The sequence below is a fragment of the Micropterus salmoides genome, unplaced genomic scaffold, assembly GCF_014851395.1.
Source record: "Micropterus salmoides isolate LMB-PRFRI ecotype aquatic unplaced genomic scaffold, ASM1485139v1 Ms_hic_scaffold_1, whole genome shotgun sequence".
Lineage (NCBI taxonomy): Eukaryota > Metazoa > Chordata > Actinopteri > Centrarchiformes > Centrarchidae > Micropterus > Micropterus salmoides.
The window spans coordinates 63963910-63991522 of NW_024040040.1; the positions used below are offsets into that span (position 1 = coordinate 63963910).

The following is a 27613-nucleotide window of genomic DNA, read 5'->3' on the forward strand; positions in this document are numbered from 1 at the left end:
TCGTTCCCCTTCTCGGGGAACCAGGGTTACATACGTAACCCGAGACGTTCCCCTTCGAGGGAACTCGAACTGCGTCGGTTACGACACTATGGGAACGAGATACCCACTAAACCGTGCCGAAAACCCCGCCTGCCCCTGTGTGCAATAAAGTGGCACGAGTGGAGAGCGCACGAGTGCCAGGTGCCGAAGGAAGGTCAAGACTGTAAAACCGAATGAATGTGTGCGGAGTGGCCCAGCCAGCCGCTAAACAAACATCCTGCAAAGAGGCCCCGGAAAGGAGGGCTCGAGAGGCCGCCATGCCTCTGGTAGAATGAGCCCTCACAGCCACAGGTGAAGGCAAACCGCGCACCTGATAGGCCAGGGAAATAGTCTGAACAATCCAGTTGCTAATCGTATGTTTGGATGCAGGGAGCCCAGCCCTGGGGGACCCAAAACACACTAGCAGCTGGTCAGCCTTCCTCCAACGGGAGGACCTCAGAGTGTAAATACTCAGTGCTCTGACCGGGCAGAGCAGATGAAGCCTCCCGTCCTCCGCCGTCAAATGAGGTGGAGGATGAAATGCCTGCAGCACCGTGGACCCTGCCGCACAAGAAGGCACTTTAGGGATGTATCCTGGACGAGGGTGCAGGATAGCCCTAATATTCCCCGGGGCAAACTCCAGGCTTTGCGGGGAAACCGAAAGCGCTTGGAGATCCCCCACCCTCCTCAGAGAGGTGATAGCAAGGAGAAAGGCCATCTTGAGGGTCAAGTGCTTAGCCTCAGCTGACTCTAGGGATTCGAAGGGGGCCTCAGCCAACGCCCCAAGAACCACCGCCAGATCCCAAGAGGGAACCTTGGACCGAGTCGCAGGTCTCATCCTCCGGGCACCACGGAGGAAACGTACAACCAAGGGAAGTTTCCCCAAGGACCCCTCCCTCAGAGGGGTGTGGAAAGACGAAATAGCTGCCACGTACACCTTGAGGGTGGAAGGGGAAAGACCAGCAGAGAACCGGTCCTGGAGGAACTCAAGTACCTGAACCACCGGGCAGGTAACAGGGTCCACCGACCGCTCCCTACACCAAGTGGAGAAAACACTCCACTTCAGGCCATGCATCCTCCGTGTGGACGGGGCCCTGGAACTCAGGAGGGTCTCGACCGCTCCGGCTGTCAGACCCGCCTCTAGGTACTGTGCCCCCTCAGGGGCCAGACCCACAGTCGCCATATGGCGGGGCAAGGGTGAAGAACCCGGCCCTGCGCCTGGGACAGCAGGTCTCTCCTCAGAGGGACCCGCCACGGCGGGCCGTCCAGGAGCGACATGATGTCCGAGAACCACACCCGGGTTGGCCAGAACGGGGCTACGAGCAGTAGGCCGACATTGTCCTGGCGGACCCGCTCCAGAACCCCCGGGAGCAGAGCAACTGGGGGAAAAGCGTACAGACGTAGCCTCGGCCACGAATGTACCATGGCGTCCAGACCCAACGGGGCTGGAGGAACGAGAGAAAACCATAGCGGGCAGTGCGTAGTCTCTTGAGACGCAAACAGATCCACGTCTATGGGGCCGAACTCTTCGCACAAGAGCTCCACCACTTCGGGGTGAAGTCTCCATTCCCCGGGCCTCAGCCCCTGCCTCGACAGCAGGTCTGCTCCCTGATTCTGCGTCCCCGGGAGATACATCGCCCTGAGCGACAGTAACCTCTGCTGGGACCACAGGAGGATCTGACGCGCCAGTCTGTCCAGAGGGCGCGAGCGCAGACCGCCCTGGTGATTCAGATAGGCCACCACCGCTGTGTTGTCGGAACGAACCAGGACGTGGTGGCCTTGGAGATCGGGCAGGAAACTCCTTAGAGCCTGGAACACTGCCAACATCTCGAGACAGTTGATATGCCACTCGGATAGATGCACCTGCCAGGATCCCCTTGCAAAGCGGCCGTCCATGACCGCGCCCCAGCCCGTGAGAGAGGCGTCTGTCGAAATAACCAGCCGGCGACAACACCCTCCCAGCACGGGCCCCTGGGACAGGAACCAAGTTTCCTTCCAAACTGATAGGGAACGAAGACACTTGCGCGTAACCCAAATCAGATGGAGAGGATTTCCCCTCGGGGAAAAACCCTTGTTCCTTAGCCACCACTGCAGGGGTCTCATGTGCAGTAGTCCAGATGGTATTACGCTGGACGCAGCTGCCAGGAGACCCAACACTCGTTGAAAGTGTTTCATAGTGACGGCGTGGCCTAACTTCACCCCTCTCACGGCGGCCAATATGGTGTCGACACGTGCCGGAGACAATTGTGCCCGCAACGTTGTCGAATCCCATACAACCCCTAGGAACGTAGTCCGTTGGGTGGGCGCCAGCATGCTCTTCTTTGCGTTGAGCCTCAGCCCTAAACGCCGCAGATGAGCCAGAACGACATCTCGATGCCGAACCGCCAACTCTCGAGACTGGGCCAGGATGAGCCAGTCGTCGATGTAGTTGAGAATCCGGATGCCCCGGAGCCTCAGCGGGGCCAGTGCTGCATCCATACACTTGGTGAATGTGCGAGGGGAAAGTGCCAGGCCGAATGGAAGAACCCGATACTGGTAAGCCACACCGCCGAAGGCGAACCTCAGGAACTTCCTGTGAGAAGGACGGATGGAGACGTGGAAATAGGCGTCCTGTAGATCTATCGTGACGAACCAATCCTCGGATTGGATGTGCGACACGATGGCGGGGATGGTGAGCATCTTGAACCTGAATCTCCTCAGAGACCGGTTTAGAACCCGCAGATCCAAAATAGGGTGCAGCCCTCCGTCCTTCTTGGGGACTATGAAGTACCGGCTGTAGAACCGGCGTCTCTGTCTGGGGGGGAGACACGTTCCATGGCCCCTTTCCTCAGCAGAGTCTGAACTTCCTGTCCCAACACCGGACCTTGCTCCGGGCGGACCACAGTCCAAACCACCCCGTTGAATTTTGGAGGGCGGGTTCTGAACTGTAGTCGATACCCATCTATGGCAGTGCGCAGGACCCATGGAGAAATGTTCGTCAGGCTCGGCCAAGCCTCTGCAAAGTCTGCCAACAGAACCAGCCCCTCGGGGCTGGTGGTCGGTGTCTCGTGTGATCTTCTGGTGGACCCCTGAAGCCCCAGAACGGCAGGGGGGAGCCGCCGAAGATCCACGGTGAGTGAGTTGGGATGCCGTCCGCCTGCAGACCCTCGGGGCAGGCAGTACGGTGCGGACTCGTTGGTGGCAGGTGCGTCCTGAACGTGTAAACGGCGGGATAACATCACCTGTTGCCACGGCGGAGGGGACCTCGGTCGGCCTCCGGGGGGGGTGGGGGGGGTGCGGGAGGGGAGAAAAAACTCCCCCCCCCCCTTAACCATCTCCTGAAGCAGGTCGGCTTGGTAGGCTTGAAGCACCGCCATGGTGTGCAAGCTCGCACCTGCCTGGCCCGCTGCCATGTACGCCTTCCCCACGAGCGTGGATGTGGTGCGACATGGCTTGGAGGGTAACGCCGGCTTCTCCAGGGAGGACGCAAGTCGAGGGGAGAGATAGCTCGCAAGCGCATCCTCCACCCGAGGCATCCTCCCATAACCACGGTCCCTAACCCCCATCACATTGCTGTAATTAAGTGATCGGGGTGTGGAAAGCCGTGTAGAGAAGGGTCTGCCCCATGATTTACTCAGTTCATCATGTAAATCAGGAAAAAAAGGCAGAGATCGGCGTGGAGGTGGTGCGTGGTGCTTAAGAAACCTTTCATCAAGCTTCCCACTGGCCTGTGGTGTCTGCTCCTCCTGTGGCCAGTCGATGTCGAGCTTAGCCACGGCTCTAGTCACCACCTCCAGCAGCTCGTCATAGTCGGGCGCAGCCTGATGACGTTGCCCCGACACCCGGAAGTCATCGTCCATTGCGCCGAGCACGTCCCCCTCCTCGGAGTCGGATTGCTGCAGCGTCTCCGGATCCAACCCGCGAGCGGGAGAAGCCGAGAAACGGGCTCCCGAACGAGGGAAGGAAGCGTCGGAGCCAGCGGGCGAAGGTCGGGAAAAAGCCTCAGCCGTCCCGAAATCCTCCGACAGATCACGCTGTGAACCCCATGAGTGAAGCCGCCGGGCCGCCTCAGCGGCCGCCGGGCCCGCCCCACGGGGAGAACACATCCGGCCGTCCTCCGAAAAGAGAGCCATGCGGGACCTCAGTACCCGCACGGTGAGGGTTTCGCAATGGCCGCAGGCAGCCCCCTCGAGAGCTGCCCGGGCGTGCTCCATCCCCAAACATGAGACACACATCTCATGTGAATCTCCATCCGTGATGTACCGAGGGCAAGGAAAAACACACTTTCTGTACCTCTGATTGCCGGACATGCTGGTAGACTTCTTCCTCGGGTAAGACATTTCGCTGCTTGTAGGACTGGAGCTTTCTTCAACAACATATAGAGCACCTGCTGAATAGAAAAAAGCTAATGATGAGTGTGTACAGGTGTGCTTTATACTCCTCCGGTTATTCCGTCACACCTTACCGTTCTAGCAACAAGCCAATAGGATTGGAGTGATTTCATTCACGTTCAGACCTGCTTCGCCTAGAGGCGTTCCCATAGTGTCGTAACCGACGCAGTTCAAGTTCCCTCGAAGGGGAACCCCTGTTTCTGCACCTCTCCAAAAAACACACACATCAGGTCTAGTTTAATAAATGATAAACCAACATATAAACTTCTACCTATAAAATACATCAGAGATCAATATAAGAAAACACAATAATTTTGGTAATACAAAAATCATACTATCATAATCTTTCAAACTTAATAGGTTTCAGGTGTTTCAATCCAGACTTGTTGTTGCAGTACTGCAGCCCTTGCGGTGGGTGATGTCAAAAGAAAAAACCCCAGAAAACAGTGGTGGTCATATTAAGTTCTCCGAAACTTAAATAAACTAATAGGTGTTTCATTGATCTAGATTTGTGACTGCACGGCTGCTGCCCCGTAGTAGGCGATGTCAAAAGATAAACCCCAGAAAACAGTGCAGATCTCACACACGGAAGACTACCTGGTTTGCTTTAATCGACAAGATACCTCACAAGAGGAAGCAAGATTCTCTGCACTATCTGCTTTAAAATCTAGATATTTGTATATAGTTTACTGTATATTTTGAATTTCATAGGGTTCTTAAGGGACTGTTTATATCCAAATGGACTGCTGTATTCAGTTCATCAGAAGGACGTCTGAAAGCAAGATGTTCAGTCTCAGTTTGAGTCAGGAGTCAATCATCTCTGGTTGGTGCAGATTTATGTTGCTCCTGAGGAGCTTTAACCTCCACTACTTCCCTGGTTAGCAGGATGAAGGCGCCCTCTTGTGTGGTGCATCAGTTTTCACATTTCAATTGTGAATCTGTTGTGATGTTCACTGCAGGAAGACAAGTAAAAACTACTGAACCTTTGGCAGTTTCAAACAAACATCAAGCATCAGTAAAGAGAGATTTAAATAAGTAATAAATAATAGTCCTATGTTAAAATATGGTAACAAATAAAATAAAACAATATAGTTATTTATATGGGGTGAATGTAAACAGCAGCAACCAGATGATAACATGATTTCATCTTCACAGTCCGACACCCGGGATCCACCTCCTCTTATTATTATATTATAGGAGATCATAGAACAGTCTAAATGTGTGTGCTTCGGTTAAAGAGATCCAGCAATTTGGGTAATTTTATAGTTTTCCTAAAACTAATAAGATAGTATGATGTATAATTTTTATATTTTAAAAAATCACTAAAATCCGTTTGTTTGACAACATTTAGATTTAACTGTAGGTAACCATAGCAACGGCAGCTGCACCTGCACTTCAGGCCATTTCTCTCTGGTTGTAAAACTGAATATAGCTCAACGCTAAACTGAACTCACTCTCAAGAAAAGAAAAATGGAACAAGTGGCTGACCGATGGACAGTTTGGTTTTAGGTAAGTAAAACTATATAATACTGCACTTTCATTATCCTGACATGAAATAAGTTAGCTAATTAAGTTAGCGTTAGCTAAGTTAGTTAGCCTAATTAACTCAGAGCTGAGCAAACTGGGAAACCTGCCATGTCATTAGCATTCATAAAGTTGTTACTAAAAATGGAAATGTGTTAATAATTTCAGAATTTGCATGCTGTGCATTTCCACAGCACTTTTTGTTTATTATTTTCAGACTGCTGAGGTTGCATACTTTTGAAATGCTCTGCCACACACAAAAACATATTGAGCCTGAATTTATCTTCGTCTGAGGGCTGCTTACCAAAAAACAAACCCTCTTACTGAGTAGTTCTTTTGTCTGTTGATGCAGTTTTGATGCTGTATCAGCCGCTGTTACCAAGGCACACTGACATAGCATTTCACTTTAAAGGTTCAGTGTGTGAGATTTAGTGACATCTAGCGGTGAGGTTGCGAATTACAAAAGCTGTCGTCTTCTGAGACAAAAGAGAGTGATCAGTCAAGATATGTGGTTTCTTTAGGTAGATTAGAAGATAAAACCATGCTATCATCTGGTTGTTTACATTCACACCAGATGTAAATTCAAAAAATGCCCTGCGGAATGTTCTTGGTGGATACCTGTATGTATAATTGTAGGCTATATAAATAACTGTATATATTATTATACAAAAAATTTTTAATATACACTGAGTGTAACATGAAGGAACTACAGATTTTGTTTCGATGTGCAGCCTTGTGCTTTATAATGACAAATAAACAGCCCTGTACATTGTACCTTGATTTATTAAGAAATTACTTAATTATTCAGTAAAACCATATGTTATAGCGACTTGGCCACTGACAGATAACATGGAAAATGTTAGCCAAGAGTGCGAAACACCGTCACTGTTTCTGCACCACAGTCCATTCTAAACCACATATTGAATGAAGTTTATACAAACACTGACAATGGAAACATGTTAATTCTCTCTAGCAATGGATCTTATTGCATTTGTGTCACTAGATCCTCAGAAATATTACACACTGAACCTTTAATAAGGTCAAAGGGCTGAGAGTATGGGCTGGTGCTGTCTGGAGACGCTTCTAACTTGTGATCCAAATAGTGAGTCAGATTCCAAAGTTACACAGAACAGCAGATTATGATTTACATGTTCAGAAAATCTGAAATATATCATTCAGAAACTGTTTGATCATTTTTTATTAAACTGTAGGTAACCATGGCAACAGCACCTGCACTTCAGGCCATTTCTCTCTGGGTTGTAAACATGAACAACAACGCTAAGTTAAACTCACAATCAAAGAAGCTTTAATCATTGCTAAAACCTAAAGCATGCTGGGAGATGTGGTTGGAAGCAGTAAGTTAATGAATTGTGAAGAGCAGTTGTATTTTCTAATCACTTGGTGAGCTGCGAGTCCTGACCTCTGCGTTGTTTGTGATGTGGCAAATTAAGCAAAAAGCTTTCGTTAAATTGGCCGAAGCTGTTGATGGCAGTCAGCAAGGTCTTTCTTCTGGATTTTCCACTGTGGTTACAAACTTCATGAAAGCAATGAAAACCCACTGACAGATGGGTGATAAAACACTGATCAGGGGACCAGAAATTGTCCCGTTTCAAGCAGCATGATCAATATAGTGTGGAAAGTTGTTTTACTGGGAAAAATTTAAACACTTTTTCTCTGAAACATAATATCATATAATATACTATAATATACTATAATTTACTTTATAATTTCTATTATAATAGTTTCAGCAAGATGTGTCACTGTTGTGTCATTTCTCTTCTTTTTGAAGTACAAGAAAAGGTTGTCCATTGTCACATATTCAGTCTATTCCCTCCAAGTCAACCAGGCATCTTCAGAGCCCTTCTTTGGTTAAGACTTCATTAACCAGACACCTTGTTGCATGCCAACACCTGTTTATGAAGTAGCCACATTGTTTTTGGATGGATTAGTGCTCATTAATGTTTCCCTCTCACAACTTTTCAAATGTAATAGCTTCTCCTCCTGTCTCCTAAACATGCTTAAGGCTATTATGTGCCAAGTGCTCGGCCCCAGTTGGAGAGCTACAGTCTCAATATGTGCCAAATGGACTCCCCACCTCTTCAGTTATATAGCAATTCAATTCTGCAATTGGGTTTTCTCAATAAAAAATGTAATGAGTGGAATGAATAAGCAGGTTTTTAAAGAATAAAAGCAGCTGATGGTCCTAGCTCCCCTTATAATGACTCAGCTATCATTGTAGCGCACCACCTGAGACTTAAAGCACCAGTGGCATTTGAAGGGATGAAGTCAAGCCAAGGCCAAATCATGTATGAAATTATCAGGCATCATTGTTGGTAATAAGTTTCCCCTCACTGACCACAGTCCTATCTCTGTCATTTTGCATTGTTAATCCATGGGCATTTAAAATATCTGCCTCTCTTTATAGGAAGCTGTCAGGAATAGATAACCAGCAGCATCTGTTTTACTCTACTGAATCATCTGCAGTCAGAACACAAGAGATTTATTTTGTCTCTCTGCAAAATCTTGGCACTGCCATGATTTATTTTCACAGCACCCTATCTGGTTATCAGGTTATTCATTCATGCAGCTTCTCTAATGTGCTTTGTGTGTTTATGTAGATTCATTAGTGTAAGCTTGATATGAAAGAGAATGTTTGTGTGTGTTTTTTTCCAAGATATTGTTGCACTTACACTTACTCTACCTGTTCACTTACAGAGCTTTATTGAAAAGCCTCTTAGACTGGAGGTGGCAGCAGCGCTGAAGTCGCGCTTCATTCTGCTCCACTACAGTGTGCCGAAAGCCCTGTGGGACTGGCTAATTATTTTTGGCACTTTCTACCTGGCTGTCACCGTGCCCTACAACGTCAGCTTCACGACCGCCGATCACACCGCTATAGATGCACCCTTGACTGTCATCGCAGACGTTGTAGTGGAATTGCTCTTTATTGCAGGTGAGTGTTGAAAGGTGTTACTGTGAAAGACATGGCCTCCTGATTTTACCTAAAGTTCTTGTGCTGTGGTACAACTAATTACTGATCTGAATTATAATAATATTGTGGTGCTTTCAAAAAGGTTTGTATGTGGTGATTTTCATCCTATATCTATTGATTTTCTTGCCATTCCTTGCCAGCTATAGTAACAGGACAATCATAGCAACCCAGGCATCAAGTCATTTCTTGTCATTTATGTTGTAATTATTTTAAGCTGACATTAACATGACTAAAGCTGGTACACTACCCTGTTGCTATTCCATGTTATTCTTTTATATTTTCAGTGTGAATGACAAACATCATCACATACAAATGACCCAGTAGGATTGAATCTGAGCTTGGGACACTTGTCATTTCTCCTCACTGTTTACAATTTGTTTCATTGTATTTGTCTTTTAATCCCGGGGGGGGGAATTTACCTTTAACCTCTGTATTTCCAGACATTGTGCTGAACTTCCACACCACCTATATGGACAAAGGAAGGTGGTGTATGACCCGCACTCCATTTGCATTCACTACGTCACCTGGTTCTTTGTGGACCTGGTTGCAGCTCTGCCCATTGACCTGCTGTATGCTGCGCACATCCCAGTGGTGAGTACAGCTAGATGATAATATGTTGTCACTGCCCTCTGCAACAGCTGATGACTTATAATACATAGCAACTTCCAGACTCCAGAAATGTATAGCGGGTGAGAGTACGTAGCTCGTATTACACAGAGCTGCTGCTGCCTGTCTGTGTGACAAGTACTCCCAAAATTGTGATTTGTTTGAACAAAACAAGTGGCTGCTGTGAAGTATATACAGTCAAAGTGTGTTTCAAAACATGGCAGAGGGATTTGCTTTCTTTCTCCTTTTGCCCCCCATACTTGCCTCTCCTCTTCAGAGCTCCTTCGTCCACCTGCTCAAGACTATACGCCTGCTGCAAATTGGAACGCTACTCTCAGTACAACGCCTTGGCGCTGACCTTACTAATGTCAGTCTTTACTCTGCTGGCACACTGGATGGCCTGTATCTGGTACGTGATTGGACACATGGAGATGAAAAGACTTGGCACATCGCTAAGTCTGATTGAAGCTGTTGAAGTATGAAGGTCAGGTTTGGTGTTTCATGCAGCAAGGATTTCTCTGTAAAGGATAAATGAAGTAACAGTTCCAGCAGAACCACCAGGACCATGTGCCATCATGTGTAAAATGTCTTCACTGTGCCTTCTGACAGGAAATAAATGCAGTGCTGACTATGCAGACTTGATTCAGTTACCATACGTGAAAAATCCAACAAATAACACCACAGACTAGATTCAACCAATACAGCGAGGAGACATTTATTGTGTCCCCCTCATGAGATGGTGGCAAACACCATACTCTGGCACTTGAATGAGGAGTGTCTTAAATATATATATATAAGATGGCTGCAAGAAAACAACACAAAGGTCTTGTTTGTGTGTTAAAACATGGAGTACAATAAAAACCCAAAATGAAACATCTGCAGCCTGTCGCAGCAGCTGTATGTAAGTTCAAACTTAACCTAGTTAGAACATAAATTACTATGAAGTTGTGATTTATGCATTACTAGAATAAAAGTGGTTGCACCACAGAGATAAGTTACAACATAATTCTAAGTAACAACTAAATAGTTACACAGGCCCCAACGTAGGAGTAAATCATAAAATGTCACAGAACTAAACTCACTAATGGTAAACAGCCATTTTTCTGCTACAAGTTACAAACTAATTAGCAGTTACTAAGCATCTAGTGTCAACTTCATGTCCTAACTTAGGAGAGAACTTACACACAGCTGGTGCAGCCCAGTTCTGGTCCAGTCGCCTATGTAATGTGTGTGTGTGTGTGTGATTGTATACTTTTGTGTCAGTATTTTATATGTGTCTATAGGGAGGTTAGATCATAACTTAATAATAAGTAACACTCCTGACACAGCTGAAAATCTCTTTCTGACACACACAAACAAACAGATCCAAACATGGACTGTTGTCTTTAGGTCAGGTATCTACCACACAGACACATAAGTAACATGAACCGTTATTGTCTCATCCTTTACCTCCTCCTTCAAGGGTGGCTAATTGAACTGAGCAAACAGCGGGATATGCCCTTCTTCAACAGCACGGCGGGGGGCCCGTCGATGTACAGCTCCTACGTCGCTGCCCTTTATTTTCCCCTCAGCAGCCTGACCAGTGTGGGCTTTGGCAATATCAGTGCCAACGCCCCTGCTGAGAAGATCTTCTGCATCTGCACCATGTTTGTTGGCGGTATGGGCCTCTGTTCAGCACGCCAGAGCAAGAAATTCAGCAGGAAGTGGGTTGGATGGCCTTTAAGATTCAGTTTGTTGCCGGCTTTACATACCAATAAACTAAAGTATTTTAGCTGAGGAGGCAATTATTAGTGCAATAACACAGAGGATAATTAATTATTCATTTTTATTCATGTCAGAACAAAGCTGTAAATTACTGTGGCCCCTGTGTGGATCATTAAGTAAATAAACAGTAACAAGTCTAGATAATTGGGTAGTGATCAATATAAAACTATATTTTATTTAAAGCAGAAAGAGTTTGAAAGTAAAGAAAAGTCATTTTTCTCTTCTTGCCAGTTCAAACTGTAATAACCTAAAAACATGTTTCCCAAACTTTGGGTTTATAATGTTGCAACATGTAAATACAGGTATGTGAATAAGCGTTCTTCTTTGCTGCTCTGGTCTGTTCAGCTGAGACGCTGAGTGAGGTTTTCTCTCTCACCTCTCCCTAACCTGATCTGCTGTCCACATTCATACAGAATTTCTATGTGCGTAGTCTGTAATCTGCCACTGTCGATTTATTAAAGTTGGCTTTACCAAAGCCATTCAGAAGGGAGAGGAGATGCCTCAGTGTGTAAAATGTGGGGAAGTGCTCAGTAATGAAAGTTTTAAAACGAATAAATTGCACAGGCAAATGTTCCAGACGAAACATTTGCAGTATTGGGGAACGTTCAGACATTTTTCACTGCCCTTCAAGATGTGTTGGTTCAATTAGGCACCGCATAATGATGTGAATCTGGCATTTTGACTTTAGCATCCCTTGACAAACAAATACAGGAACAAACTAAATGCTCGGTATGACCTCAGAACAACACTTTGAAAAAGCGATCCCAGAGTATAGACCAGCTGGCTGAAAACTTTAACCAGTTACTTACTTTCAGGTCGGCATCATTTAAAAAGACATGTTGGTGCTGAGGGATGATGGGAGTTGAGAAAGGGGTGAGACACAGAAAGGAAAATTGTTGTTTTTCTTTACTTTTATTATGAAATAAATACATTTTATATGCATTTTTAATTCATGGTTTGTCCTTTATCCGTTGTCTATAAACGTAGATATATACAGCAGTATTTTTGTAAATTTGGGTTCCAGGGAGACACCAGATTTCTCTTTTGGGTCTTGAGCTGAAAACGTTTGGGAACCAGTGGCCTAAAATAAACAGCATTCAGAATAAAACTTTATCTAGAAATATAAATATTCAGCCTTTATAGCAACATTTATTGTCTTTTATGCTGTTTGTTTCCTTCTCTCACACAGCGCTGATGTACGCCCTGGAGTTCAGTAACGTGACCATCATCATCCAGCGTATGTACTCATGCCGTTCTCTCTACGACACAAGCATGAAGGACCTGAAGGACTTCATCCGTCTCCACCATCTGCCTGAGCAGCTCGAAAATCGCATGCTGGAGTACTTCCAGTCCACATGGTCTGTCAACAGTGGCATAGATGTCAACGAGGTAGGAATCCCTTTCATTGTTGTTGACATGTCATGCTTTTGTACATTGTGCTGTCTGCCCTAAAGAAACTTCAGGGCAATGTTTAGATGGCATTTGAGCTCTGACAGCCGTTATACAGTCGATGATCAATATATGCTGCTGTAACTGTCAATGATCTTTCACAGCACGTGGCCAGTTGACATCCTATTGAAATTTAAAAAGGGTAACTGGAGTCCATTCCTTAATTATCAATCAATGTCACAGCTCATTACATCTGTCACACATCCCCAGCTCCTGCACCACTTCCCTGATGAGCTGCGGGTCGACATCGCCATGCATCGGAATAGGGACATCCTCCAGCTGCCGGTCTTTGCGGGGGCCAGTCGTGGCTGCCAGCGCTCACTCTCCCTCCATATAAAATCCTCCTTCTGCATCCCCGGGGAGTACCTCATCCGTCAGGGCGACGTGCTGCATGCCAACTACTACGTCTGCTCCGGGTCTCTGGAGGTGCTGAACGACACCACGGTGCTGGCAACATTAGGTTTGTCTTGTGGTCAAGTGACTTTTTTTTAACCTCATGTTTAAGGTGTTTATGTGGTTCACCATGGAGAAAGAAATGTTGTTATTGTTTTGATTTTAGGAGAAGGGAACCTGCCTGGACCAGACCAGGTGATCAAGACCAATGCTGATGTGAAAGTGCTGACACACACTCACCTTCAGTATATCAATCTGCGTCACCTGAAGGAGGTGCTGGGACTCTGCCCCGAGTATGCCAGTGTTTTCGTCTCAGGCATCCTCATCTACAACCTGTGTGAGGGCAGCCAGGACCAGGTGCTAAATATACTCTCACACACAGAAAACTGGTGTTGACTTACTGTGGGTTCCATTTCTCACAACGGTAAACCTGTGACAGAAAACTCTTTCCCCTGATTCCTAACTCGCAACACTTTCATTGAGTATGCTACAACCTGAGCCCACCAACACACAAACCTTCATCCAGTGTTTTCCTACATGTGTAGTAACCAGTTTGAATTGAATATGAAATCCTTCAGCATTTATTTAAAGACCCCTGCTGTGGTAATTTGCAAAGCTTTTGAGGTTTTGTCAAACGCTGTTGCCGTGGCCATGTGTCGATTTTCGATGTTCCAAAATTAGAAAGCGTATTTACAATTTTCAACGTTTCGAAATAAGTAACTGTATCACCTCGGCCACACGTTGTCAGATCTTTTCCACACTTCACGTCTGATAAGTGCAGTGTCCGATTTTCAAAGCCGTGTCAGCCAGATATCATCAGCAGTAACTTATTAAGATCTAAAAGACACAGTAATCATCAGTGCCTTAAAAAAAAAAGGGTAATATTTCACATTGCTCATCGAGCGTTTTACAATGGAAAGGTATTGTTACAAGTAGCATCTAAATAAAGTTCAAGACAAGTACAAGACATAAAAGTTCAAGGCAGCGGGCGTGTGCGTGAGACGAGCATGTCTGCGCCCCCCATTGAAAATGAATTCCTGTGTGAAAAGGCCCTAATGCTGCACATTGTATTTACTGTTTCCAGGAACCCAGGCGCCCCTCTATTTTGGAAACACAAGGGGACTCTAATAACTCCGTCCACCTCACTCCAGCAACCCGCTCCCGTCGACCTCTCCAGCTACACAGCTTCAGCAGCTCCCAGGGGAACCTCCAGGGGATTGAGTTTGGCTGCTGTTTACCAAACCTCAGCCGTGGCCTTCGCGGGCAGAGCTTATCCCCTACAGCCACCCAAGCCTCAGCCTCAGCTGAGGGAGAGTCAGGGGCTCAGCAAAAGCCTTCAGGTCTCAGGTATTGTGAAAGCTGTCATCAAATTCAGTTCATAAAACACAAGTAAAGCAATGCAATATGACAACAATGTACCTTAAAGAGAACATCTATTTGGTGTTTCTAATAATTCTCCCCCCTCAGTTACACCCTCTGTAGTTTATGATACAGTACATTGGCTCAGTCTCAACAGCAAACAGAAGAAATAAATTTCCCACAGGCAGACTTTTTTAAACGGTTGTGTTGGATTGCATTACAGTGTAAAGTTTTTTAATATTTATTCTCTGGGGAAATATGAGAGCGCAGAGGAATGAAATGACAGCCAGCTGTTCAAAGAGTCAGAGAACATGTTAAAGGTTCAGTGTGTTATGTTTTAGTGGCATCTAGTGGTCTAGAGGTCCAACAGCACTTGTCAGCAAAATATCACATGAGTCTCAGATTAAACCTTAAAGACAGAAGCTGATTAATTTGTCTAATCTCTGTGCGGGGATTTAAATTGGGCAGAATAGAACAAGCTGTACTGTAATTTACCACATTTTCTCTTAATAGTGCGACTAAACTGTGTACGCTCTCTACCCAGATGACAACACTAAACCAGGAAGTATCTGAGCTCACCACGGGCCTGCACCACCTGATGGATGTCCTCCATACCCACGAATCTGTGCATCACGACGAAGCCTCCCTTGCCTCATACCCGTATGGCGTCCAAATGCCGATGGCTCCTGGGAGCCGTGACGGCCACATCCACCAGATTGTCCCACCTGCTGGCCACTGGAGCCACAGTGGAGCTGCTGAAACCCAAACAGAGACCCACCTAAGGCCTGATGGTGATGAATCCTCTTGCCTTTTGTCCTGTGCCCCTACAAGCACATCCACACACAGCCGGCTGGACTCGTCTTCCAGTTCGTACAGCTCCATCTTAGAAATCGAGGACGCACAGCTCTTACTCCACCCTGCGTCTGCCTCTCCATCCATGTTGCCAGACCATCCTCTTGGATCCTCCTGGATTCAGGATCACCGTGATCAGATGCTCTCGAGCCCCACCTTCCACTCTGTGACCCATCTGCCATAGGACACACCAGTCTGGAGTGCCTCCATGGAAACCTGTTGATTGTGTACACAGATATGTTTTAATTTACTGAAGGACAAATGACACATGCTTCACCGTGCATACAAGGAATAGATGTAAAGTATTTTTTTGTTCTGCATTTTTTATTTAGAATTCCACTGATCATCTCTAGTTGTATGTTGTCCTAAAGATCCTTCGGGAGAGTCGAATGTTTCCTATGTTTTCCTCACCATTAAAGATTACGCTGTGAAATGCTGTAGGTGTAATTTCTCTCTCCACAAAAACACTTTCTCAAGGATCTACAATGCTATAAACATGGTAAGATAAACAGAAATGAGTGTATTCAGCTGGAAAGTGGAACCCATGAAACATTTACTACTTTCATTTATTTACAAAAGATTGTATGAATGACTGCTTAGTTGCAATGATGCTTCTCTTGTTAGTCAGAAATCAATACTCACTGACTAACTCTGATATAAGCTCAGCAACAAACACAGATACTCAGATATTTGTGTGAAAGCCTCTGAAAACCTGGACAGAGTTACCGACCTATCGTAACCTTTCGTAACCTGAGAAAGGCTGACACAGCTCTAGTTTCTACTTGTGCACAGACTTGCTCTGTTTCCTCATTGGAGAGGCTGCTGTGCAGTATTCTGTCACCTGGAGAAGATAGAGACTGGTTCCTGGTCTTCAGGTTTAGCTGGCCTTCTAAATGTTGAGTGGTATTCACTTCTTAGCAAAATAACTAAAGTATAATCTCATGGTGTAGTCCTCCATGTATAGTAAATATTTTAAAAGTTTGTTTCTTATTATAACTTTAAGCAAAGCTACATGAATCCGCTATATTTAATTGTTGTATATTTCTCATTGTTGAGAGATCCGATGAGGTAAAAATGATAAAAATGAGATGGCCCCATAATGTGCAGTCTTTAATGGAGATACCGCAGGAACATTTTCACTTGGTTGACAGTTTCACAGTCAGCAGTATCTGGGTTGACGGCACTTTACTTTAACTGCCTCTTTTGTCTTTTTTACTTTAAACCTGCTGGTTTACTATCATGTAACTGAAAGTATAGAGTAAAAAGTAAACTTCATAACAAAACATGAAATATGTTGTTCTGATGTGTTTGATTGTAGACAATTAAAAACAAATCCCCTCAAATGTTCTTCTATCTGCTGCAAACACCAACTGAGCTTGTAGCTGTTACTAAGACCCCTCAGATTTCTCTTGTGCCCCTTTGAAGGGGCCAGACCTCTCGGTCACTGGCTACTTAAACATATATAAAGTAGTTCAAATTAGCTCCACCTCGAGCAGCTGATGGATCATTATAAACAATCTAATCATATCTAATGGAACAATACCTCATTCACAGGAGCCATTTTCTGCAAAATGCTTTTCTTTTTGATACATTTTCCTGATAGCACATTACATTTATCCGCTTTTATTCAAAGCGATTTACAATATCTATATATCTATTTGTAAGTCGCACCCCTCTGGAGCAACTATGGGTTAAATGTCTTGCTCAGGGACACATTGGTGAATGTGTCACAGTGGGAACTGAACCCTGGTCTTCCACACTAAATTCATGTGTCTTATCCACTTTACCATCGCCGCCCATCCATAATGCTTCTTAAGTAATGAGTATTAGTACTTTTCTTCAGTAAAGGATCTGATTTCCTCTTCCACCACTGGTCAGGTGGAGAACCTGCAGCGGCTCTTCTGTTTCTCTTTACACGTTTCCACAGTTTGCTTTGTTCAGTATGATTTTGTTGGGGTATAAGTTGTTGGAGTAATACATCCATATATTCTTTGAGGCAGTTATTCAAACTTGAAGTATTTTTAGCTGCCTTTCTTCTTATCTATGCCTGAAGATTAAGATTCACTGTCTATTTCTTTATGTTTCTATATTTTCTTGTTCTTATAAATCCCAGCTATTTCTTTTCATGTTGTATTTTATGTATGTATTCTAACTGTTCATCTGCAGCTTTCGATGTCTTTGGATAGGATAAAGTTGTTTCCAGAAGATAAACTCTTTGCTCCTCGTTTCTTTAGGACAGGAGGATCCGGGTCCATACAGCTCATCTTCTCTTCTGTCTTTGAATTACTCAGAGTCAGAAAAAGTTTATAAGAAAACTTCTCTGTTGCTCTGTAGGTTACAGCTGAAATCACCTTGATTTCCATGGCGCTGTGCTACTTTCTGACTCATAATACAATATAATGATACAATGATTAAAATGAGCACACAGGTTATGAAAGTTTGTATATCACTAACGTTCAGCATTACAATGTTTCAGATTATCTGCTCATTTCCACTGTAGCTACCCAACACACCTGTCCTTACTGCAGTTAGCTGTATTATTAAATGTCACCTTTGCTGTTGCTCAAACTAGTAAGATCATATACATAAAGTGTGATACTTTTATACTTACGGTATATGCAGATGAGTGATTATTAACATAAAAGATCAAGTTTCTTTGACTTTGGCCTTTAGAGCAACAGAATTCTTCAAAAGTCTGTCATCCTTTCAGTTATAGGAATCTTTCTGTGGGTTCAGTTTCATGTTTCATGTTAAGAGTAGTCTATTTAAAGCTGTTTGTCATTGAGACCAAGGGGCGCTTCCTACATAATTTGCAGCTGACTTAATAAATTGAAATTAATTTAAGGTCAAACTAAATATTTCACAACACGTTTTGTGGAGAGCTGCATGAAATGTAATTGTTTGCTAGCAGTGTCTCTGGGCCACCTTTCAATTCAATTCAATTCAAATTAGCTTTATTGGCATGAATGTGTAACAACAATATTGCCAAAGCATCATACAAACTACATAAGAACAATCAACCCCATACATTTCATTAAACAAGTAATTAAAGCGTAAAGTAATTTAAGTGTATGTGTTTTAAAAATTAAAATAAAATAAATTAATAAAACACAAAAAGTGTGTGTGTGTTGAAAAATAAAAATATATTAAAAATAAAATAAATAAATAAAAAAGTAAGCGTGTAAGTGTTCGCTGCATTCAAGCTTCATTCCTGAGGTAATGATTGGTGGTATTTATTTTTTATGGGATTGTATTACACTGTGAGTTGTTCTTTTGTGCACAAGCATGTACTGCACATTAAACTTCAGTCCAATACAACAACAACAACAACAACAACAACTGCAAAGTCCAGATGTTACTTTATTTACATCTCTTAGCTACTCCAACCAACCACTCTCTCTTCAATCTGTTGAGGGTTGGACTTCCAAACGGGTCACTGTGAGCTTCAGGTGGGAGTGCAAGGCAGACAAGAGGCCCTTCAAAGAGACAGTAATGAAACATGAACAATATGGATTTAATGTCCATTTTAGCCCCATTAAAATAAATGATGTTAGCAAGAAGAGCACAATCCCTACTTTTTTTAGCAATACACAATGACACCTGAACACGAATAGTGACAGTATCCAGTGATGTGAATGATAACCTGTTTGTTGACCATCAAAACATTAAACAGTGTTCTCTGATTTCTTGTTCTGAATACTAACTAAATGGTTCTGGCCTAAAAATGTAAAAAGTATTTCACTCCATCTGTCATTGACTTGGATTTGGAAGTTTAATGCTTAACAGAATTTAACCCTCTGTTCCTTAGATGACTTCTGACTATTTCAGTTTACAGAACTCAGCAGTGTTTCCACAAGAAGAGTAACGGAGCCAAAGTCCAGCATAGAGAGGCTGAGTGAATGTTGTCTGGACTCTGTGGAGGAGAGTCATGGTTTCAGAGACACTATAGAAGGACAGAATACCTGCTCTGTGATCCAGGTACACTCCTACTCTGGAGGACTGAGGACCTGAGATGCGACTTTGGACTTTATTGTTGTTGTTGTGCCAAAACTCATAAGTATTATTGTCACAATCTAACGCCCAAGATTTAGCATTCTGTCCAAATCCACATTCATTTCTGCTTCCTGCTCTGCTGATATTTTTGTAGGTGACTGCTACAGTAACTCCTCCCCCTTTCCACTCCACCTCCCAGTAACAACGTCTAGTCAGACTCTCTCTACTCAGGACCTGCCACCATTTGATGAATCTGTCTGGGTGACGAGAATAAGACTGTTCTCTCTCATTAGTGTTGCTCTTCTGTTCCCCTCAGATAATAACAGCTGTGTGTTTGCTGTGTTTGGATCCAGTGTGATTTCACGTGAATATTTTAAGAACTCAGCTCTGGTCTTGGGCTCTGGTTGTGGCAGTAAAACATCCACTTTTCTCCTTGTCAGTGAGATGTTTTTCCATTTCTCACTCAGAGCGTCCTGTAGTTTGTCTCTGACTTCTGACACAGCCGCTGTCACATCCACAAAGTAGCGCAGAGGACGGATCTTGATGCTGGATGAGTCTGTAGATTCACTGAGTGCTGACACTGAGGGGTAGTTGTGTAGAAACTGGTTGTGATCCTCTGTGTGTGAGAGCTGCTTCAGCTCAGCGTCTTTCCTCTTCAGCTCAGTGATCTCCTGCTCCAGCTTCTCCTGAAGCTCTTTGACTCGACTCACTTCAGTTTCCTGCTGGGATCTGACCTGCTGCTTCACATCAGAGCGTCTTTTCTCCATGAGACGGATCAGCTCGGTGAAGATCTTCTCACTGTCCTCCACTGCTTCATCAGCAGAGCGATTGATAGCCTCCGCCTCCTGCTGAAGCACCTTCACATCTTTCGCTCTGTCCTGGATTCTCTGCTGGATGTTTTGTCGACTCACCTCCAGCTCTCTCTGCCTCTCGGTCCTTTCTGCTGCAGCTGAGACTGTGTCGTGGCCTTTATGTTCATCGACAGAGCAGAGATAACAGATACTCTGCTGATCAGTACGGCAGAGCATCTTCATCACCTCATCATGACGAGAACAGACGTTCTCCTGGAGCTTCTTGAGGGGCTCCACTAGCTTGTGTTTCTCAAAGGCAGGAGATTCAAAGTGAGGCTGGAGGTGTTTCTCACAGTAAGAGACCAGACAGGACTTGAGGGCTTTCAGTTTTCTCCCAGTGCAGAGATCACAGGCCACATCTTCAGGTCCAGCATAGCAGTGATCAGCAGGAGCAGCTTGGAGTCCAGTCTTCTTCAGTTCCTCCACTAAAACTGCTAACATGGTGTTTTTCAGCAGGACAGGCCTCGGTGTGAAGGTCTGCCTACACTGAGGGCAGCTGTGGATTTTCTTCTCCTCCTCTTCATCCCAGTGGGTTTTAATACAGTTCATGCAGTAGCTGTGTCCACAGGGAGTAGTCACCGGATCCTTCAGGAGATCCAGACAGATGGAACAAGAGAAGGCGTCCTGGTCCAGCTGGACTCCTTTCTGAGCCATCTCACCTCTCAGTGGCAACGACTTTCGTTTCACTTTCTCGGAACTCAAACTGGTTTGAGCTCTGATCTAAACAGCTTGTGTTTCTGCAGTGAATGGGGTCTGTCAGCTCCTGCACTTCACCACAGGTTGGTTACACCTGTCTTTAAACTGTAGATCTGAAGGGGAGGAAATGGAAATATAAGTTATATAAGTTATGGACAGAAAGGAGAGGAAATGGAAAGTAACTAAGTACATTTGTACAAATACTGTACAATTTAAGTACAAATTCAAGGTACTTTACTTGAATATTTCCATTTTATGCAACTTTACTTCTACTCCACTACATCTCAGAGGCAAATCTACTGTACTTTTACTCCACTACATTTGTCTGATAGTTTTTGTTACTAGTCAGCTGGAAAATGTTTTTTCTGAGCTGATGAAAATGAACTTGAAAATGAGTAGAAGTGTTTCAGAGGGAACTGTCACTTTAAGAGTTAGAGCACAGTCCTGATGACGCGGGCAGAACTGTAACTCGGTGTGACGTGTAATGGCTGTACATGCAGAATCAAAAGTTGCACAGAAGTTAAAATCATGAAGTCTGTTCATTCTTTTTATTTTATGTCATGTTAGATAAGATATCAATGGACATTACACTTGTAGAACATGTTGCACGGCTGTTTTGCTGTAGAATAAACTACCCAGCAGTATATAAAGTAGTGGAGTATTTTTACAGTTTGGTACTAGTACTTTTACTCTAACTTCCTCTAAATGTTACACTAACACTGTTTTTACACTCTTGGCATGTTAGCAAGTTATTACAGCCACAGTAACTCTGTTTAAGATCCACAACTTACCTGAAAAACCTGAAGAAATAATCAGGAGAGTGATGAAGGGCGTTTCTTCAATGACAACTAGTGTGAGGAAAACCCAGGATTTTATCAGCCAGCTCTGTGGGTGGAGACAAAAGCAATCAATCTCAGGCCATCAGATTAAGACCACCTTGTAGATCACAGATTAACACTATTACAGTTGTATGATAATATAGTAGAGTCCCTTCTTGTTGGGGCGGATTGGCCATCAGGAATTTCGGGAAGAGTCCCGAACAGCCGGTCCATTTCAGACCAAACTTTTTATTTTTCAGTTTCTTATGTTTAACTTTAAATGATCCGTGACCACGCCGGCCAGCTGCTCAGCTGCAGCAAACGCTGTCTGTCAGAATGAGCCAAACAATTCTTTCAATATTGAGGGGGATATGAGCGGCCCGTCCAACTTGGACCGATCCTCATTATTGCTGAAATCTGATTGGCTCAACGGCGCCGATCAAAGAAGTTTCCTCTCAATACGTTTTGTAGGGGCTGAACTCAGCCCAGGGTGGTGTGACAACCACAACAGAGCAGATAAATATGTCGAAAAGAAAGAAGGGGGAGGGGTGTACTGCCGAAAAAATAAGAATTTAGAAGAAAATGATCCAAATTAACCAACCTCTTCCTCGGTGGAAAGGTGCTGTGGCAGCGCAGAAGAGGCAGGACTCAGTACAGGCACTAATAAGTAATGCTATTATTATATAACGAAATTATTTATACATGCATTTATGTTTAGGCACATAGGCTAAAATATATATTTATATATATTATAAACAAGAGTTGAAGGGAGGAGGAGGAGGAACAGGAGGAGCTGTAGGAGAAGGACGATGGAACCAGAAACAGTGACAGGTACAGGGGCCTGTGAGGGGCTGGGTCGGCAATTATCCATAGATAGAATTAGAAAATGGATTATTGTTAGTTCTATTTATTACTGATGTTCTTCTCATTCATATGTAGCTGCACAATCAGTACAAGCAGAGTCAGGGTCCAGCAAAGGGGAGCTGAGCCAGGGAGAGGCCTACTCTGAGCTGAAGCTGAGGGATTGGATTTTTATGCACACACATACACACTTCTCTATTTTATGAGACTGCATTGTAGTTTTTGATAAGATTTAGCTATTTTAGCATTCTGACTGACTCTGGCTTGTCTGACCTGGTCTCAGTGCAGTGGTGCTTTGCTTATACAACCTTAAGAGGCAGGTGTCATAAAAAAAGTTTCCTGAAGTTCTTCATCATAATGAAACTGACTGTACACAAGTACGACACCATATATTAAAATAACTGCAAGAAATCCTCTCCTCGCCGCCACACGGCGCTCTCCATCTCAAAGTCCCGGGCTGAATTTCAGTCCCAGTGTACATAATAATAATAATAATAATAATAATCCTTATTTGTAGAGCACTTTTCAAAAACAAGTTACAAAGTGCTTTAACAAGTGTAAAGAATAATACAAAAAAAAGATAAGAGCATGAAAATTTAATATAAATTAGTAAAATACAATAAAATAAAAGGGATAAAATAAAGTCAAATAAGATCGGGAAAAGCTCTCCTATAAAAGTATGTTTTAAGAAGGGACTTAAAAGAGTTCACTGACTCAGCCGACCTGATTTCCTCGGGCAGGCTGTTCCAGAGCCTCGGGGCCCTGACAGCAAACGCTCTGTCCCCTTTAGTTTTCAGTCGAGACTCTGGAACAGACAACAGACCTCTGCCCGAGGATCTCAAGGTACGTGCTGGTGCGTATGGGACTAAAAGGTCAGAAATATAACAAGGCGAGAGGCCATGAAGAGCTTTAAAAGTGATCAATAGAATTTTAAAGTCAATTCTAAAACATACTGGGAGCCAGTGTAATGAAGCTAAAATAGGAGTAATGTGGTCATATTTCTTTGTTCTGGTTAAAAGCCTGGCAGCTGAGTTCTGGACAGTCTGGAGTCGATCAATAGATTTTTGGGTTAAACAGGTGAAAAGGCTGTTGCAATAATCCAGGCGTGATGAGATGAAGGCGTGTAAAATGGTCTCGGTGTCCTTAAAAGTTAACATAGATCGAATTTTAGCTATATTTCTAAGTTGATAAAAACATGATTGAACAAGCTTTGTGGTGTGCTGCTCGAAATTTAAATTACTATCAAACCAAACACCAAGGTTCTTTGCCACAGGCTTAATGTGATTTACTAGGGAACCAGCAGATGGCAGTATTTGATTTGCCATCTGCTGGGACCCGATGACCAGGATTTCTGTTTTGTCTGAGTTCAGCTGGAGGAAATTATTGACATCCATTTTTTAACTTCACAAAGGCAGTTGTTAAGTGAACTCAGCATTCCAGGGTCTGTGGATCTGACGGGCAAGTATATTTGTGTGTCATCAGCATAAATATGAAAAGAAATGCCATGTTTATGGATAATATGTCCAAGGGGAAGCAGATACAAGGAAAACAAAATGGGTCCTAAGACCGACCCCTGAGGCACACCATATTTAACTGGACAGAATGAAGAGACATAGTTGTTTACAGACACGCAAAACTTCCTATTTGACAGGTAGGATGAAAACCATTCTAGAGCAGTACCAGAGATCCCCACCCAGTGCCTCAGTCTGTCTAACATGATGTTGTGATCAATGGTGTCAAAAGCAGCGCTAAGGTCCAGGAGTACCAGGACTGAGCACATGCCTTCATCAGCAGACATTAAAAGGTCATTGGTGACTTTAAGCAGGGCAGTCTCAGTGCTGTGGTACTTCCTGAAACCAGACTGAAACTTTTCAAATATTTTGTTATTTTCCAGCACAGTGAGCAGCTGTTTGGACACAATTCTTTCTAGAATCTTTGCAATAAAAGGCAGTTTTGAAATTGGTCTAAAATTTGTGGGAGGGAGGGATCTAAACCAGGTTTCTTTAAAAGTGGGTTCACGCAAGCTGTTTTAAAATAATCAGGGACACAACCAGTAGATAGGGAGCTGTTGAAAACAGAGATCAAATGGGGCCCAACAGAATCTATTACTTTTAGTAAAAATTTTGTAGGTATTATATCAAGTGGGCTGGAGGACACTCTCATTTGTGATATGTTTTTAAAAGCTCAGACAAGCCGATGGGATAAAACTGGTTAAACCTCTGTTGTTGCTGGTGAGGAACCTCTGAGTAAGAGGCCACGGGGGTAATAGAGGCTCTGATTGACACCACCTTATTGGTAAAATAAGATAAAAACAATTCACAGTCATCATTACTTCCAGCTGAGGCACAAGGAGGGGTTGGGTTTACCAGCTGATCCACAGTCTTAAACAGAAACCTGGGATTGTGTTTATGTGTAGTAATGAGTTCAGAAAAATAGTGTGTTCTCGCATCCTTAACCATGTTATTGTAGTTAATTAATAAATCCTTCAGACTGAGGTAATGGACTTGGAGACTGGATTTTTTCCATCTGCGCTCTGCTTTCCTGCATTCCCTTTTTAGGCTGCGAATGCTGTCATTTATCCAGGGTTGTTTACTAGCTTTAGACGTAGGCCTAACCTTTAGAGGAGCAGTAATATTTAGTGACGACAAGCAGATATGATTGAAGTGATCGACCAGATTGTTGGTGTTGGAATCAGACAGGTGTTGGCTTTGGCTCTGAAAGACTGCGCAAAACTTTGAAACACTTTGTTCATTGAAGAAGCGAGAACACATGGAGCTTGGTGAGGCGGCATGAGTAACAGGCGAATCGCAGCTAAAAACAATACATCTGTGGTCAGATATGGTCATGTCCACTAATTCCACAGAGGAAATGCTGACACCCAGGGTAAAAACCAAGTCCAGTGTATGACCACGGTTATGTGTTTGCCCTTTGACATGTTGTTTGAAGTTAAAAGAAGTGGCCATATTTAAAAAGTTAGTTGCATTAACATTGTTGGGGTCATCAACATGAATATTAAAATCGCCACAAAGAACAATTCTGTCATAATTTAAAACCAGAGTAGATAAAAATTCAGGAAGTTCTGATAAAAATCCTCCAGGCGGTTTTGGGGGGCGATAAATTATAACAAATATGATAGGTTGCAGCCCTCCAACTTTAAGAGTGAGAACTTCAAAGGAGCTAAATTCATCACAGCGTACTTGATGACATTTAAAATTTTCCTATACACGCTCACTAGCCCACCACCACGACCACTGACCCTCGGTTGACTAAAGCAATCATATTGAGGCGGACACAGTTCAGCTAGCTGGCTATAGTCATTCATCTGCAACCAGGATTCAGTTAAAAACATAAAATCTAGATTTGCAGACAAGATAAAATCATTTAAGATAAAAAGTGAAAGTGATCTCACATTGAAGAGAGCCATTTTAAATGAGTTTGTTCTGGGTGCTGGAGTTGGTGCAGTTGTCCTAATCCTTAAGAGATTACTAATATTTCTGTGTGGGATGTGCACATTTCGGTTTACTGGTCTATGCGTGATGATGACAGGAATAGAAGTCTGTGGAACAGCGCTGGGAGCAGACGGCTTTACATGCCAGCAGGTGGAGACAGTTGTTTGTGGCAGTGAGGCAGAGATCTGTTCAGTGAGCGGTGGTGTGTCCAGGTGTGCTGCATGAATGATTAGTCATTCACGTAAGTCACGTGTGGACCGCACCACATGCTGCATCCCTGCCTTCTTGCCTCAAGCAGGCCTCTGTGTAAGACTCAGATGTACAAAGCCAAGGCAGGCTGGATGAACATGCTGAAGAGCTTCATGCTGAGGCTAGAAGGCCTTTCAAAGCATGGGCTGAGTCAGGCAGAAATGAACAAGGTCCCTTATTTAATTATAAGAAATAGACAAATGCAAATTTTAAATATGCTCCATGTTGTATTAACAGAACTAATAACACAAGGAGGTCTGACTCACTTGCAAGGAAACTACAAGACTATTGTCCTAATGAATTCTGGAAAGAAATCAAAAGAATTAATAACTGTAAAACATCTTTGCCAACACGGCGCAGATGTGTATTTTTGCTTTGAAGGAGATTTTAGATTTGTATAACAGGCATAATTCCACCACTGATACTTCTAAAACCTTTAATTTCTAGTGAGAATTCTAACTTTTTGGTATGCTCATCAGTCAACGCATGTGAAATGGGGTAACTCTGTCTCTGCCCAGGCAGACATGTTGTCTCCCTTTGCTTTAATGTTTATATGCACAAAGCTGTGTGACAGCCCCTCTGCAGGGTTCATACTGCTGTTGGTGTGCTCTCGGTCTCCAGGGCTGCAGACCTGATTGGCAGGGTAATCAGTGGGACACACCTGGGCCCGGTGTGCCCCATGTGTATATAAGCCAGAGCAGCAATTAGTCTGAGGGGGACCTCCTTTATTTTACAGCTTCTGTTGTTTGTTTGGTTTCATGTCTTTGCTTTTACAGCTCAATATCCATGCAGCACATTTTCACTCATCCACTCCCTACACTACTGACTTTACAGACTCTTCCCACTCATTGGTTTTGCTTATTTTCTTATTAATAAATCACTTTGTTATTTAGTTTACCCGTGTGTCTCCTGTTTTTGTTCAGTCCATGAGCCGGGCTGTGACAGCTGTTAAACTTGTTTACAATAAAGCTCATTCCTCATTTAAAACACTGGTCACTTCAGTTTTTAGGAGGTCAACTCTTCTCAGAATCAGAGGGGTTGGAAACAGCTCCTCACTTTTAAATGAGTTGTCCTGTAATTCACTTTAATCAAACTTTTATTGATTACAACAGTTCAAATACAGCACATGAAATACATACACTTTAGTCACTGCTGTAAAGATTACAAACATTATATTATTCAGATTTTTGCCAGTGACGTGATTCTAAATCAAATCACTTTAAATGTCCTTTAGTGCTGCTCTGTCCACTTCTGTTTTTCTTTACATGTGTCCACAATTTGCTGTGTTTAGTATGATTACATTACACTAAAAGTTGCTGGAGTAAGATGGCCACATATTCTTTTCTGTATTTTCCAGTTCATTCAGATTGTC

The 27613-nt window shown here is 43.7% G+C and overlaps 2 pseudogenes; one reads left to right on the forward strand and one right to left on the reverse strand.

Annotated features, from left to right (window-relative positions):
• LOC119890817 overlaps positions 1-14602 on the forward strand; it is an 18408-nt pseudogene extending 3806 nt beyond the window's left edge.
• A 4441-nt stretch (positions 14603-19043) lies between these two features.
• On the reverse strand, positions 19044-21750 carry LOC119898007 (annotated as a pseudogene).
• Positions 21751-27613: the final 5863 nt, after the last annotated feature.